Source organism: Prinia subflava, chromosome 2 (assembly GCF_021018805.1).
Source record: "Prinia subflava isolate CZ2003 ecotype Zambia chromosome 2, Cam_Psub_1.2, whole genome shotgun sequence".
NCBI lineage: Eukaryota > Metazoa > Chordata > Aves > Passeriformes > Cisticolidae > Prinia > Prinia subflava.
This window is the reverse complement of record NC_086248.1, coordinates 49,794,695-49,808,235: the sequence shown is the minus strand read 5'-3', so window position 1 is coordinate 49,808,235 and position 13,541 is coordinate 49,794,695. Positions and strand designations below refer to the sequence as shown.

At 36.5% G+C, this 13,541-nt stretch overlaps 1 protein-coding gene across 2 annotated transcripts in view; it reads left to right on the top strand.

Annotated features, from left to right (window-relative positions):
• Positions 1-13,541, top strand: part of FAM184A (family with sequence similarity 184 member A) — a 73,373-nt gene that overhangs the window by 1,630 nt on the left and 58,202 nt on the right. The window lies entirely within an intron of this gene.

The window sequence follows — 13,541 nt, the reverse complement described above, 5'->3', positions numbered from 1 at the left end:
GATGTTAACATCAGTGGAACTCTAATTGCATAAAGAGAAGAGTTGGACTAAAATAAGCTGAAGAGTCTCCTTGGTTTTGCTCCATGTGCATACAAATAATGCAGTAAAACATTCAAGATATTACTACAGCTTTATGCTCCCTAAAAGGTATAAAAAGCAACTAGACACCCTAAATGTATTTTAGGCTTACCTTAAGGCCTAAGTACATATGTAAGGTAATACTTTCACAGAAGAATTTATATCTGTGTGTATGCCTTTGATACATTTCCCTTACTTTCTCTAGGAAATTACCCAGCAGTTACAGTTTATTTCAGAAACAGTGTTCCACTTGTGATGTGAAGTCATTTGTGTATTACCGTGAGCTCCACATCACTGGGCATGTGCCTGTGCACTCTCACTTGTTATGGGTCAGGTACTTTGAGGTGGATGTGAGTTAATTATGGATTTAAATGCATGGTGCTGAAATATTTTGAACTCCTGTGTTGGAAAATACAAAGACAGTGAAACTAAATACTTTTTTTCTTCAGGGTTGTGGTTTTTTGTTTTTTGTTTTTGTTTTTTTTTTAATGACCCACGGTAGAGTTCATCTAAGATTCTGTATATTGTATGCAAATCTGTCCTGACAAAAACTTCAGATTAAAGCACATACCTACAATTTATGAGTTGTTTTCTGCTGTGTATTTCAAATAATTGCAAACTATATGCTTATACAAGGAGTTTACAAGTGAATTAGGCTTTTGCAGGGCTGGAGTCTTGTATGTTTCCCAGTGACTTGCGGATTCTGGCAGTGGTTTAGTTTGTATGTTGTGTTCTGTTTTCAGGTTTTAGGGAGAAAGCTTGGGAAATCAGCTGATCTTTCTATTGAGTGAAGATCTGGAGTGAATAATAGTACTTTGAAATGTAAACTAAGGTGCATATAAAAATACTTCTCTTGCACCTATTGCAACAATAGAATTAAGACACTAAAGATTAGGATTAAGATTAAAGATATTGTATAAAATGTGTGTCATTAAGGTAGAGGTGCACATTTTGACAGTTTTGTAGCTAGAGGGCTCAGGTTCTACATTTCTGTTGACCTACTTGATCCTTCAGGAAGGGAAGCTTAAAAGAATTGTGAAAACTTCTGGGTAAAATATGATCTAAACTTTCTAATCTGCTCTAGAATCTGAAGCCTGATTTGATAGCTGGCTGCAGAAATTAATTCTTGGGAAAGGACTCAAGCTACAGGGGAAAAATGTAAACATAATAAACTTTATTTCCCTAAGTGAGACTTAACTGTCAGAGAAGAAATCACTTTGCAGAAGAATCCTTGAAATGAGGTGTTGCAAAAAAGATTTTAGGATATTTCTGTTGAAGTCTTTTGACCAAATGCTGCTGTTCTAGCTATGTCAAATGCTTACCACCATATATGCATAAATTTCCTCTTCAGCAATCTAGGAGTTCATTTTAGGAGTGCCACTTCTTAATTGTGATTCTCAAGTTGTTTAATATCTAGTGTATAAGATACTTCTCACACGTCTTTCAGCTGTTTTATCCATTTATTTAATTTTTGTTCTGAGTGTTCTCTAAGAGTTTCTTGATGATATAATAATTCCCGCTACACTTTACCAGGTTAAAACAAACCCACCAATATAGTGTGGTAAAAGAAAATCCAAAGATTCATTGACCAAGGAGTACACACAGTTAAATTACCCAGACAGCTTCTGAATTCTGACAAAAGAAATGTGACTCCATAGTTCACATTTGCCTATCCTTGTACAGTTTGTATTGCGAGTAGGAGCAGAAGAAAATGCTTTCCCCACAGAAGATGAGGGTCACTCATGAATTAAATGTAAAATTCCAAAATTAGGATTCCTCTGTTATGTTTTGTCATTACTTAAAGCGAATCTGATGTTTTAGTCAAAACAATACAAGAACACAAAGTAAAAGGTAAAATTTTTTTAATAACTAGATTTAATCAGTAATTCAGAGTGAGGCAAAATAAGGTATGAATCCATTTCACTAAGCAAAACACATCTGAAGTGCTTAATTATTTTTTTACTTTTGGTTGGGAGAGAATGACTTACTTGATTTGACTTTAATATGCTTAATTCACAGGGGAAGGTAAAACAAGTGGTTAGAAATGCAGGTCTAAAAAAAATCCAAGATGATACTTTATGTCATGTTCAAAGACTGCAGTAGATTGTAACTGAAGCAATTTTAGGTCTTTCTCTTCTTTATAAGCTCCTTATTTTGAGGCGTTTCGGAAGATCTGTGGACCAGTTTGGGATAAAGTAGCATCTGACACAAAGATTAAAGCCAACAAGAAATAAACTGCGATTATGAGATTGGATATATGTGTTTGTGCTACTGCATGCAAGAGTGCTAATGCAGCGTTGAATTGTGCCTGCTGCAGATGAAAATATACATATATATTTAATTAGTTTGCATAAGACAACTGGATTAGAAACAAAAAGCAAAATGCTGCCATGCTTACATCAATAGGAGATATGGCATTAGTTTTCACGGTTCCTACAAGAGTTCATGTGGCTTATTTCTCATTTTGAATTTGTTGGAGTGTTGGGTTTTTTGTTTGTTTTGTTTCTTCTTTCTTTCTTTGTGAGGTAGTTTGTAGCTTGAGCATTTGTGATTGAGAAATGCAAATCCTAAGTATGTCTGTAAAGTCTGTTGTGCAAGTTTTGTGACATCAACATAAATCTTTGACTTCTCCAGAATAGCTGCATGATTTGTGCTGGGACTATAAAAAGAGAATCTTCAGTATTGGTTTGGTTGTATGATATTTGATGCAGAAATTTTACATTAACTGGAGCAGCTCTGATGAGAAAGAAACACCTGGGAGTGTTGATTGATGAGAAAATATAACCTGGCCATGTGCTCTTGCAGCCCAGAAAACCAACCCAGTATCCAGGGCTGCATCAAGGGAATGTGACCAACAGGTCAAGGGAACTGATTCTCCCCCTCTGTTTTACTCTCCTGAGACCCCACCTGGGTCCTGTGTCCTGCTCTGGGCTCCCCAGCACACCAGAGACATGGACCTGCTGGAGCAAGTCCAGAGAAGGGCTCAGAAGATGATCAGAGGGCTGTGGAGCTACAAAGATGCACAGAGGGCTGGAGCACCTCTCCTATAAAGATGGGCTGAGAGAGCTGGGCTTGTTCAGCCTGGAGAAGAGAAGATGTTGGGGAGATGTCAGAGCACCCTTCCAGTACCTAAAGGGAGCGTGCAGGAGAGCTGGAGAGAAACTTTCAATAAGGTCCTTTGATAAGACACAGGGGATTGGCTTTAAACTGAAAGAGGATAGATTTAGATGCAGGGATTAGGAAGAAGTTCTTTACTGAGAGGGTGATGAGGCACTAGAACAGGTTGCCTAGAGAAGCTGTGGATGCCCCATCCCTGGAAATGTTCAAGGCTAGGCTGGATGGAGTTTGGAACAAACTGGTGTTATGGAAGGTGTCCCTACACATAGCAGGAGGGTTGGAATTGGCTGACCTTTACGGTCTTTTCCAACCCAAACTATTGTATGATTATGGAAGAAAAGTCTGTAAGTGCCCTGAAGGTGATCTTTACCCTACAGTTAGCATTTTTGTCTATTTAATAAAAAGAAACTCTATAAAATGCTAATGTTTTTCCTTGGTATATACTTAGAGCTTGATGGTTCAGTTCTGGGAAGGTTCCAGAAAACTCAGTTCAAAGATTACGGTAACAAAGTTAACCGAGACACATCATCCTTGAGTAAACAAGAAACTAGAATCCAGGACTCCTGGGACCTGACTTCTCAATTCTTCCAACAGCTTCTTGCCTATATTTGGGAAACAAAATCTTTGATTTTCCTTCTGTCTTCCTGTGTTTGATAGAGGTACTTAGACAATAGGCATTGATGCTGTTGTTAATCCAGTCAGTTTCTAGGGGATGTAGATAGTAAATTTATTTCAAAGACTGAAGAGCAAATTTAATGATCTTTATCTCAGATGCTTATGTTTTTTATTGTATGTACTTTTATTTTGGGATGGTTAAGGGTCTCCTTCAGCAATCACAGAATGCAGGTTTATGGAAGTAAGAGCTGTAAGGTTTAACTTATATAAATGATTTTTAACAAAATGTTTCTGGCGAAACTTGGTCAGTTTTTATTTAGAAGTATTCTGCCTTAGGAAACAAAACAACTAAACCTCTTGCAGAAGGTTCATTTTGCATAAAATTATAAGAAAACTTTAAAAAAAGAGCCCTTAAAACCAGGGAAGAGATAAGAATCTAAAAATCCCTGTAGAACTGTTTTGATGTTAGCTGTCATCATGTTGTAGTTGATGCCATTAACAGTTTTGTAAAAACTTGGGATTTAGCTTTTCAAGCAGCCTTATGTCATCTCTCCAATGTGTGTTAACACTGGCAGTAGGCCAGTGTTTGTAACAGTTCTAGGATTGCATGAAAAAAACTGAAATTTTGAGGCAGATGTGATTTAAGTGCATATTGTAATGTCAGTATTTTTCATATTATTCCGGCTGGTAATGTGTGAATAAATATTGTGTTACTGCATTAAAAATAGTAGCAAGGACTAAAAGATCTGCAAATGTAATATTAAATATTCAAATAATTTGCATTACTCTGGAGATATTTAACTTTGTTTTCTGTTAATTATTCCAAAGATAGCTGAAGTAAGTCCTCTAAGAAAGGAGAGGTGTTTTAGGTAGGAAAAGAGAAACTTGCTCCAGAAATATTGTGTTTAACTATTTTAAGATTTTTCTTTTTTAAATTATGCTAGTGTAATCTCTCTATCTTCCCTGTCACTTTTTCCATGTGGTATTCCAACTGTGTTCTTGTTCTGCAGTAATTATGGTCTTAGCAAGGGGTATTCACAGAAGAGAAGTTTTCTGTACTCATGATAGTATAAGGAGAAAGATAGAACTGGGTAAAAAATGTCAGGTCTTTAAGACCATCTGGTATAGTTCAGAAGAAGTAAGTAGAGCTCTCAGCCTCTCAGTATCTTCTTCAGAACTTCATTAAAATTGTCAGTTACTGTCTTTACTGAATACTTCCAAGTTGATGCACTATGAATTGCTTTAAAGCAATTGTGGCTTCTGATTTAGGCCTGAAGAGATCTTTCTTACCTTCCACATTATGTAGGACAAAATGATGGAATTTGGTGGTTAATAAGGATCATATAGCTCTTTAATGATTCTTCCCTTCATTATCATTGCAAACCTGTAAGGTGAGACTGCAGGGGTTCTATGTTGACCTGATACAGGTGTATTTTAGAGCTCAGTGTTGTGATGTGTGAATTAGGTCAATGACTTTACAGTCTTTTATCACAAGGCATCAAGAAGAAAGAAGAAGGACAAGAATGAAATATTTTTAATATAAAAAAGAAATATACTCAAATGAATTCCTTTGCTCTCCACCTACATAGTTTTAATGGTTGACTGGTAACTCAAAATTCTTCTGGGATCACTGAAAACTTACTGTTCTAAAGATATTTCCTATATGTGTGTGTAGTTGAAAGTGTGATGTTGTTGAAAAACTGTCTGATCGCACATTCACGTATGTTACTAGTTTAAAATGCCTCTTTAGTACGCTTGTGCATATATCAGCTTCTCTGAGATTATTTTGGTTTGGTTTTTTTTCCTCCTCATTTTAAAAACATCCAAAAGAATAATAAAGAGATAAATAAATAAACTGGGGGAGAGGATAAATAACATGACATAGCAGCTGGAGACATAGTTTGTGATGGACTTGCGAGTGTTAGTTTTACAGTTGGACTTGATGATCTTAAGGATCTTTTCCAACCTAATGACTCCTAAGATTCTATATGCATCCTCTTGTTTATTATTCACTGCTAAAATTAAGTAATACAGAGTAACAAGGAGCTGGAAGACTGTGGGATGTTATTGCTCTGGTCTGTACTTCAACTGTTAAATCTGATACATCAGCACTTGAGGGATATTTAAATAAAAACTGGAAAGACATGGATTTTACTACCAACTTCAATGTTAACAATGTTTAAAAATCAGCATTTAAAAACTAAAGAAGAAAGAACATTCAAGACATAAATGAAACCTGATGTTGCAACACCTAAGATGTTCAAAATCTGCCAACCTTTAGCTGCTTTTTATATATAAACCTTATAAAAATTAGGAAATGTTTTGAATATTTGTTAATTTTGGGTTTTGTTGTTACTGTTTTCAGCTAAGTACTGCATTATGAAAAAAGGCTTTTGCAATTTTCTTTTTAGATGGAAGTGCCAATTCAGAGTTCAGAAAGCAATACTGAAATGCTTTCCTTCAGATGTAAAAGTTGTAAACTGGAGAGTCTTTTATGTATATTTGAAAAAGGAAATCATTATTTGAACTCCATAACTGTACAAGGTATTTATAGATTAATTACTTCATACACTTGTAAATTAGTATGGGCGCAGCACTCTGAAGTACTCAATCCTGTAAGGAGTTTTGATTTGACAAGCCTTAAAAAAATATATCAGCAGAAGACAGTCTGGTGGGTTTTTTGGTGAGGTTTTTTTGGTGTAGTTTTTTTGTTGTTGGTGTTTGAAATATCATGAATGTGCAAAAAATTTGCTCGAATTGACAGACTTAACACTTATTTAGAAAAAGTCAAATGGCAATTTAATATTAAACATTGTGGGTTTGTGCTTTTTTGAAGCACAGGAAAATTATATTTGGCAGCAGCATTGCTTTATATGTTTGGATATTCCTGTATTGTCATACAACCTCTTGGTTACACATACTTTGTTTTTTAATGTCTAGAAGTGCAATTAGAAGTGTACTGTATCTAATACATGCATAGAGGTGTTATTTGTCATAAGTCATTGTTTTGGTGCAGCAATTTCTAGCCCTGAGTAGCTTGTAGTACTTAAATTATTTCAATATCTCATTCTCTGAACTCAGGCTTTGGCTTTAATAAAAATAATTGCCAGTGATACTATTGTTTTTCAGCCCTCCAATTCTCCATTGAAGCTTCATTCTCCTTTGAGCTGTACAAAGGAGGAGGGCAATACCTTAAAATAGTCACTAACTTTTTCTAACTGTTTGCAGGCTTGCTACTAAATAAACCCAGCAAATCTCAACATAACATTATGAAATCAGATGTATATGTCTCTTGGCTGATACAAGTTTGGCAGTAGTAAGCCGGGCATCTGTGTATTCTTCTAATGACTGATGTCATACCAGTAACCAAAGGCATTGCATTCCAAAAATAACCAGAAGAAACAAAACAGTCTAAAGCTATTCACCATCTTGTCCTACTTAATGCATATTACCTGGTTCTGTTTTCTCAGCCAGGCTCTTCTTACTGAATCTAGAAGGCCAGGAGGAGGAAGAAGAACCTTTTGCTGAGGTTGTCACTTGACTAGGATCAAAATGACAGCTTTTAAAAATAGCTAATGTTAAAAAGTTCATGAAGTCCTTTTTCAAGATGCTGCCATTAAATGAAAGACAACCTTTTTAGCTACAAGAAGTGAATATGAGAAGTACTAGTTTTCTATTTTAATTTTTATGAGATTACTTTAATCTTTTCAGCCAGTTTCCTAAAATTTAATTTCTAGAAACCTGAATTTTAATGTGTTCAGAAAACAGGTGTGCCATAATCCAAAGATTTTTTATTTGAACAGCGTTTTTACTCACACTGTGACTGAAAGCTATAACTTGTAGTAGAGAGTGTCTGACACTATGCCTTCTCACATCTAGTGTTTTGCAGTATGGATGCTGATGTGTTTGGATAGCTTGTACTAAAATGTATTGCAGTAATCTTCTGTGACTGTCTTTGTCCTTTTAAAGTTTGACAAATGAAGATAATGTAAAATTATTTCTTTAATAAGGATTAGGGAAAAGGACTTGATATTTTTTATTTAACTGCTTTGAGTAATTGTACGTATAGGTTTCACACTTAAAATATAGTTTATTGTTGCTGGTTGTAATAAGTAATCAATTGTATGCTTATATATATAAAAAAGCAAAACACCTTGAAAATCTATGTATGTCTTTCTTCTCAACATTAACCTGTCTTGTCAACATAGCATTTACTGAAGAAAATACTCTATGTGTTGTGACACAGAATGGTAGAAATTGATTGAAATTTTGGATCCATTACTTTGTCTGTGTTGTTTACTAGCTTCCCATATATTGACTAACATTATAGGGTTAACTTCAGAGTTATGTGCCATAAAATTCAACCTCCCATCTCTTTTTTCTTTTAAAAGCATATATCCATTTGCTTTATGCTGAGGCTGGACTTCAACACAAAGCTCAGTTTACATATTCTTTGAGCTGTCCTGGAAGTGTTCTGTGGCCATTCTTTCCATTTCTGTGATTTTTGTCTTCCTTTATTTCCACGTTCTGTTTCACACCTTGAGAATGGTCCACACTGTGGATTGAACAGATTCATATGGTGATTTGGTGTATTAGGTGTATTCTGTGTTGCCTTCAAATATCTAATGCATGAGATGATAATTCTTATCACTGTGGGCAGACACTGCTTTAGGAGGTATGTTCTGAACAAGTGAGGAGCCTGAAGCAAGTTTAGCCTCTGTTGGTTTGTGATCTTTTCCATAGCTGGAGCTGATACTGTAGAATAAATTAGATTTCAAATAATGGCTTGTTGGGAAGGTGGGGAATGTTGTTTGTAGCTGGAGTTTTTTGTTTGGTTTGTTTGTTTTGGACAAAGCTGTTTGTGTAATAGGCTATTTTCCTGTAATGGAAATTTTAAAATGTTTTGGGTTGAGGTTTTGTTGTGGTTCAGTTTGCTTGTTTTTTTGGGTTTTTTTTTGTTTGGTTTTTTTTGTCTCTGTTTCTTTGGTTTTTTTCCTTACACATTTATGCTCCTTGATCCTGAGGGAATCTAAATTTCCTGCTTTCAAAAACTGTTAGCTTGGTAAAGTTGTAGACTTGTGTAGAAGTAACACACCTTTTCACTTTAGGATATAAAAAAAATCACATACTGATCATAAACTCTAGCTTCTGTATGGAGCTATATGAAATTTTGATGAAGTTGATCCCTTAATTAACATCCTGACTCACAAGCTATGTTCAACTCTACATTCACCACTAATCTAGAGCCTCATCGGTTCTCACGTATAGAAAAGGAATTCTTATAACAAAATGGAGAATTTTTTAAAGGTAGAAAGAAATGAAGAAAATTCTCTGGTCTTGGAAGCATAAAAACCCAGTCACTTTGTCGAAGAATTGAGAGTAGTCTTACGTTTACCTACAAGAAGTAATTTTATCAAAGTACACAATCTATATATATTTAGTGACGCGTGAGGCTGTGTGTGCTTTTCTTGGGAGGTGTGTGAGGCTCTCCTCTTGGGAAGAGGAGCCTTGCCAGACGCTTTGCCTGTGGGCAGTGTTGGGCCTGTGTTGAATTCTTCTCTTGCCCCTGTTGCCCCTTGGCTGCAGGGGCGGGCGGCTGTCACAGCTCTCCGTGGTACCGACTCTGGGGCTGCCTCCACGTCTCACCCTCACTGGCACTGGGGTCAACAGCAACCAAGTTTGACTTGGTTTATGCAAACCAGTGCATTTCCCAGCTGGCAAGATCTCGTTGGCGGCCCAGCTTATATAACTACAATTTCCCAAATGTTTTATGTAGTCGGTGTGGCGAGCTATAACATTGATTCTGCTGAACACTGTGGAGGTAAGTGCAGTGAATTATTTCTCTGAAAGTGTGTGCCATGCTGTTTTGTAGTGTCTTCCCAAAAACCTGGCAGAATTTAAAAAAAAAAAAAAAGTACAAAGAAGTGAAAATTAAAACAGGAACTGGTATTTTTCAGAGTTCTGTCAGTTAGTAAATTAGTAAATGTCTGAGAATATTTGAATGAACAGCAGCATTTTCTTAATTTTGTTAGGACTATGAAAGAGGGATTTATGTTTGATTTTTCAAAAGCTGAATAGAATATACAATAAAAATGGATTATTTAGTTTTATTGTGTTCTGAATAACTGCATTTTTAGCTTTTAAGGGTCTTAAGAAGCTGGAAATGCAATTGTCATGTCATAAAATTCACTTAAGATATTAAAATTCACTTTTATTTCTGGATGCTGCCCAACATACCCTAGGTTCACAAGTCTTCAAAATAAGAGGAAATTGCCTCTTGAAACAATATACTACTTAAAACCCCTTGCTTAGGTGATTAATCAGGTACAATGATCCAGGTTTGTAAGATGAGTATAATTTTTCACCCTTTTCCTCCACTTAGGTGTTACTACTTCTTGTTTTGGGAAGTTCTGAACTTTAATATTACTCTGCTGAGAGAAAATTCATTTGTTTGTATGTGGAATGATTTTATGAAGAATGAAGATCTCTAGGGAACTACATACCTGAAAGGTTAACATCAGATATGCAAATATTCCAGAAATAAATTTGAAAGGAAATGCAGCTCTGAGACAAACACAACTTGAGAGTAACCCCTTGGTCTATCCTGTTTTCCTTGCAGCAGTTTCAGGTCTAGTGCTACAACAGATGTGTCAACTATAGTCTAGATGGGTGATTAGAAGGTAAATGGGATCCTTTCTCAAAGGGAGGCAGATTGGGGAATTTGTACATCTGTCACTAAATCTTTTTTATTTTTTTTCTTCGGTATGTTTCTCAAGATTTAACTGTCTTGGGAAATTGCCTGAAGCTACTGTGCTACAGACTTGTGATGTTTTTTCTGTCATAACCTGATTGGTAGAGGTTGCCAGAGCTGAAAAGGGGTTTTGATTTGGTGTTGGTACTGCAACACCTATTCCAGCACAAGAGTATTGATTTGTGGTTGCAAGTACATCCCAAGTGAGCCTGTAACAGGAGGAAATAATTGTTTACAGCTGAGTGAATAATGAATTGGGATACACCATGAATTAGCTGGATACTCTGCATTGAGGTCTAGTGTATTTTATGTCTGGTTCTGTGGTTGAAGAGTGCCCAAAATATAGGCAGTATACTGAGAACTTAATGAAAACTATGGAAAACTGACAAATACAAGCACATGTTTAACTTTTTATCTGTAAAATGAGACATTTCTGAAATGTACATAGCTCTGTTTTTAAGCATCAAGCATGTTAATTTTTAATGAACTTACCATAAAAAAACCTTACACTTTCATGGAAGAGATTTTGTTTTGGAAGCTGTATTGTGTGCACTCTCTTTAACCCTTAAACTATAGGTAGAAAGCAATGGAAATTTTCTTAAAATATAGATTAAAATTAGGGAGAGCATCTGCCAGAAACAGAACAGAGCTAAATATGAAAAACTTCCATCTTCATTAGAACCTTTCCTGACTGTAATGGGAGCAGTGGTGGATCAGTAGCTGAAGATACTTGTGCTTAGTGTATAAAAGTGATGTTAAAAACCCACCAACAAACCAAAGCTTAAATGGTATTTGCTGGCTAATTTGAAATTCAACTTTGAAAAAGTGTTGGAAAACGTAAGCAAATTTGCTGTTGACTGTTAAATGTGTAAGTCCGAAAACCAAATTGTTCCATTCTGTGTCTTAACAAATTGTGTGTTATATTTTTTTTGTATTGAATTACAGCTGGTATATTGACAGCTGCATTGTATACAGTCTTAAAATGGGCCTTAGAATGATATCTCAGTGTGTTTTTTGTATATGAATTACATAGATCATGCTTAAATTTTTCTCTTAACTAATTGCGTATCTTGCAAAATGCCTGCAACTTAGCTTATTTTTTGTTTCTCTTTTTCTGTGTAAAAAAAAGGAAGATTTTTGCAGTAGTAGTCAGAACTAAGCATGTTTGTATGAGAGACTGAATATATATAAACTGACAGGTGCGTGATACAGACCTGTACCCACCAGAGGCCTTGAGCTAATTATTTAATGTGAAGTTGCACACAAGTGCTCAGTGATTTCTTTCTCACAAATCTACTTGTTTGATTCATGTGTGCTCTTTGATTTAAGATTGCCCCTGTTTTCTCATTTGTTGAGTTAATAAAAGGAAGTAATAGATGCTGAAGAAAGAAGACTTCCTGGTTTTCCTTTAATCATCTTTATCATATTAGCTATCACAAATTTTCTTTTTAGGATAGCTAATCACAGCCAAAACTTGAGGTCTCAATGAAGATTCTTACTTGACTGACCATGATGTATGGAGAATTCTTGTTGGAAGTAAAAAATTATGAACAGTCTTACCTACATAATTCTGTATGATGAATTGATTGAAGAATAGGAGTTAATGTCTCCCGTTTGATGTAGAATAAAGTAAGTATTGTAAAAGAGGCAAGTCTTTGCAACAATAGAAGTGCTCTTAAAATAAGCTCCTTGTATTCCAGATGCCAAACAGAAGCAATAGTATTTTATTGCAACTGCATGAGACCAGTTTTTAAGAACATTTGCTAGGGTAGCTCTCCGGAAGATTATCTCACTGGTGAAGTTTGGCTTCAACTGGATAGCCATAATCAGAAAGTATAGCTATTGGACTGAGTGTTCATGATTCTTTCTCCTTTTACAGTATTTAAAGGAATGAATAGTAAAAGAAGATGCTTTGGGACAAAGCAGTATAATTGTATGCTTTTATCAGAGCATCAATTTTCTTGTAGGTCTCTGATGGAGATATTACAATTTTCCTACATAAGTATAGAATTTTTTTTTCACTTTTTATTGAATGATTTAGAAAACTTGTGGAAGGAACTGCACAAACTTTGGATAGATAGACTAGATACTACGAGAAAAAATGTATTTAGTCTTTTTTTTAGGACTGCTTTTTAATGAAATTTAAAATCGGTTATATCTCCACTGTTCTTTATCACGTGCCTGTGAGTTTTCTCCAAGTGTGTGCTAGACAAGTAGAATTAAAGTAGGGTAAAAGCTGGCTGAGCCTCGGGGACGTGGTGTTGTGGTCAGTTGCGTGAAGCCCTGTTGAGGGCTGGTCACTAACAGTGTGCCCTAGAGGCCAGTCTGTTTAACACCTTTGTTATGACCTGGATGATGAGACAGAACGCACACTCAGCAAGCTCATAGCCAATGCAAAAGTGGGACAAGGGGTTGCTAAAACAGGTGGGCGTGCTGCTCTTCAGAACTGGACAGGCCGGAGGAATGCACCGACACGAGGCATTCATGCAAAGGCCTATCTGGGGCAGCGCAGCAAGGACGTGGTTGGAATCGACTGGCTGGAAAGAGCTGGGCAGTAAAGGCCCCGGGGTCCTGACAGACACGAGTTGAACGTGGGCCAGCAGTGTGCCTTTGGCAAAGAAGGTCAATGGCACACTGGACTGTGCTGGAGTGAGTGTCACAGCACAGTGACACTGTGCAGTTCAAGGGAGGTGGTGCCTCCCTCTGCTCTGTGCTGGTGAAACACACCTGGAGTGCTGGGTCTGGTTCTGAGGCTCCCCCATATGAGAGAGTCATGGATGTACTGGAGCAAGTCCAGGAAAAGGCTGCTATGTTGAGGGGACTGGACCATCTGTCATCCTGGGAGAGGCTGAGAGCTGCGACTCTTTAGCCTGGAGAAGGGAAGGCTCAGGGGGATCTTAGGAATGTGTGTGTGCACCAGATGGTAAGGAGTAAAGAGGACTGAGCAGGCATATTCTTAGTGGTGTCTCATGAAAACATA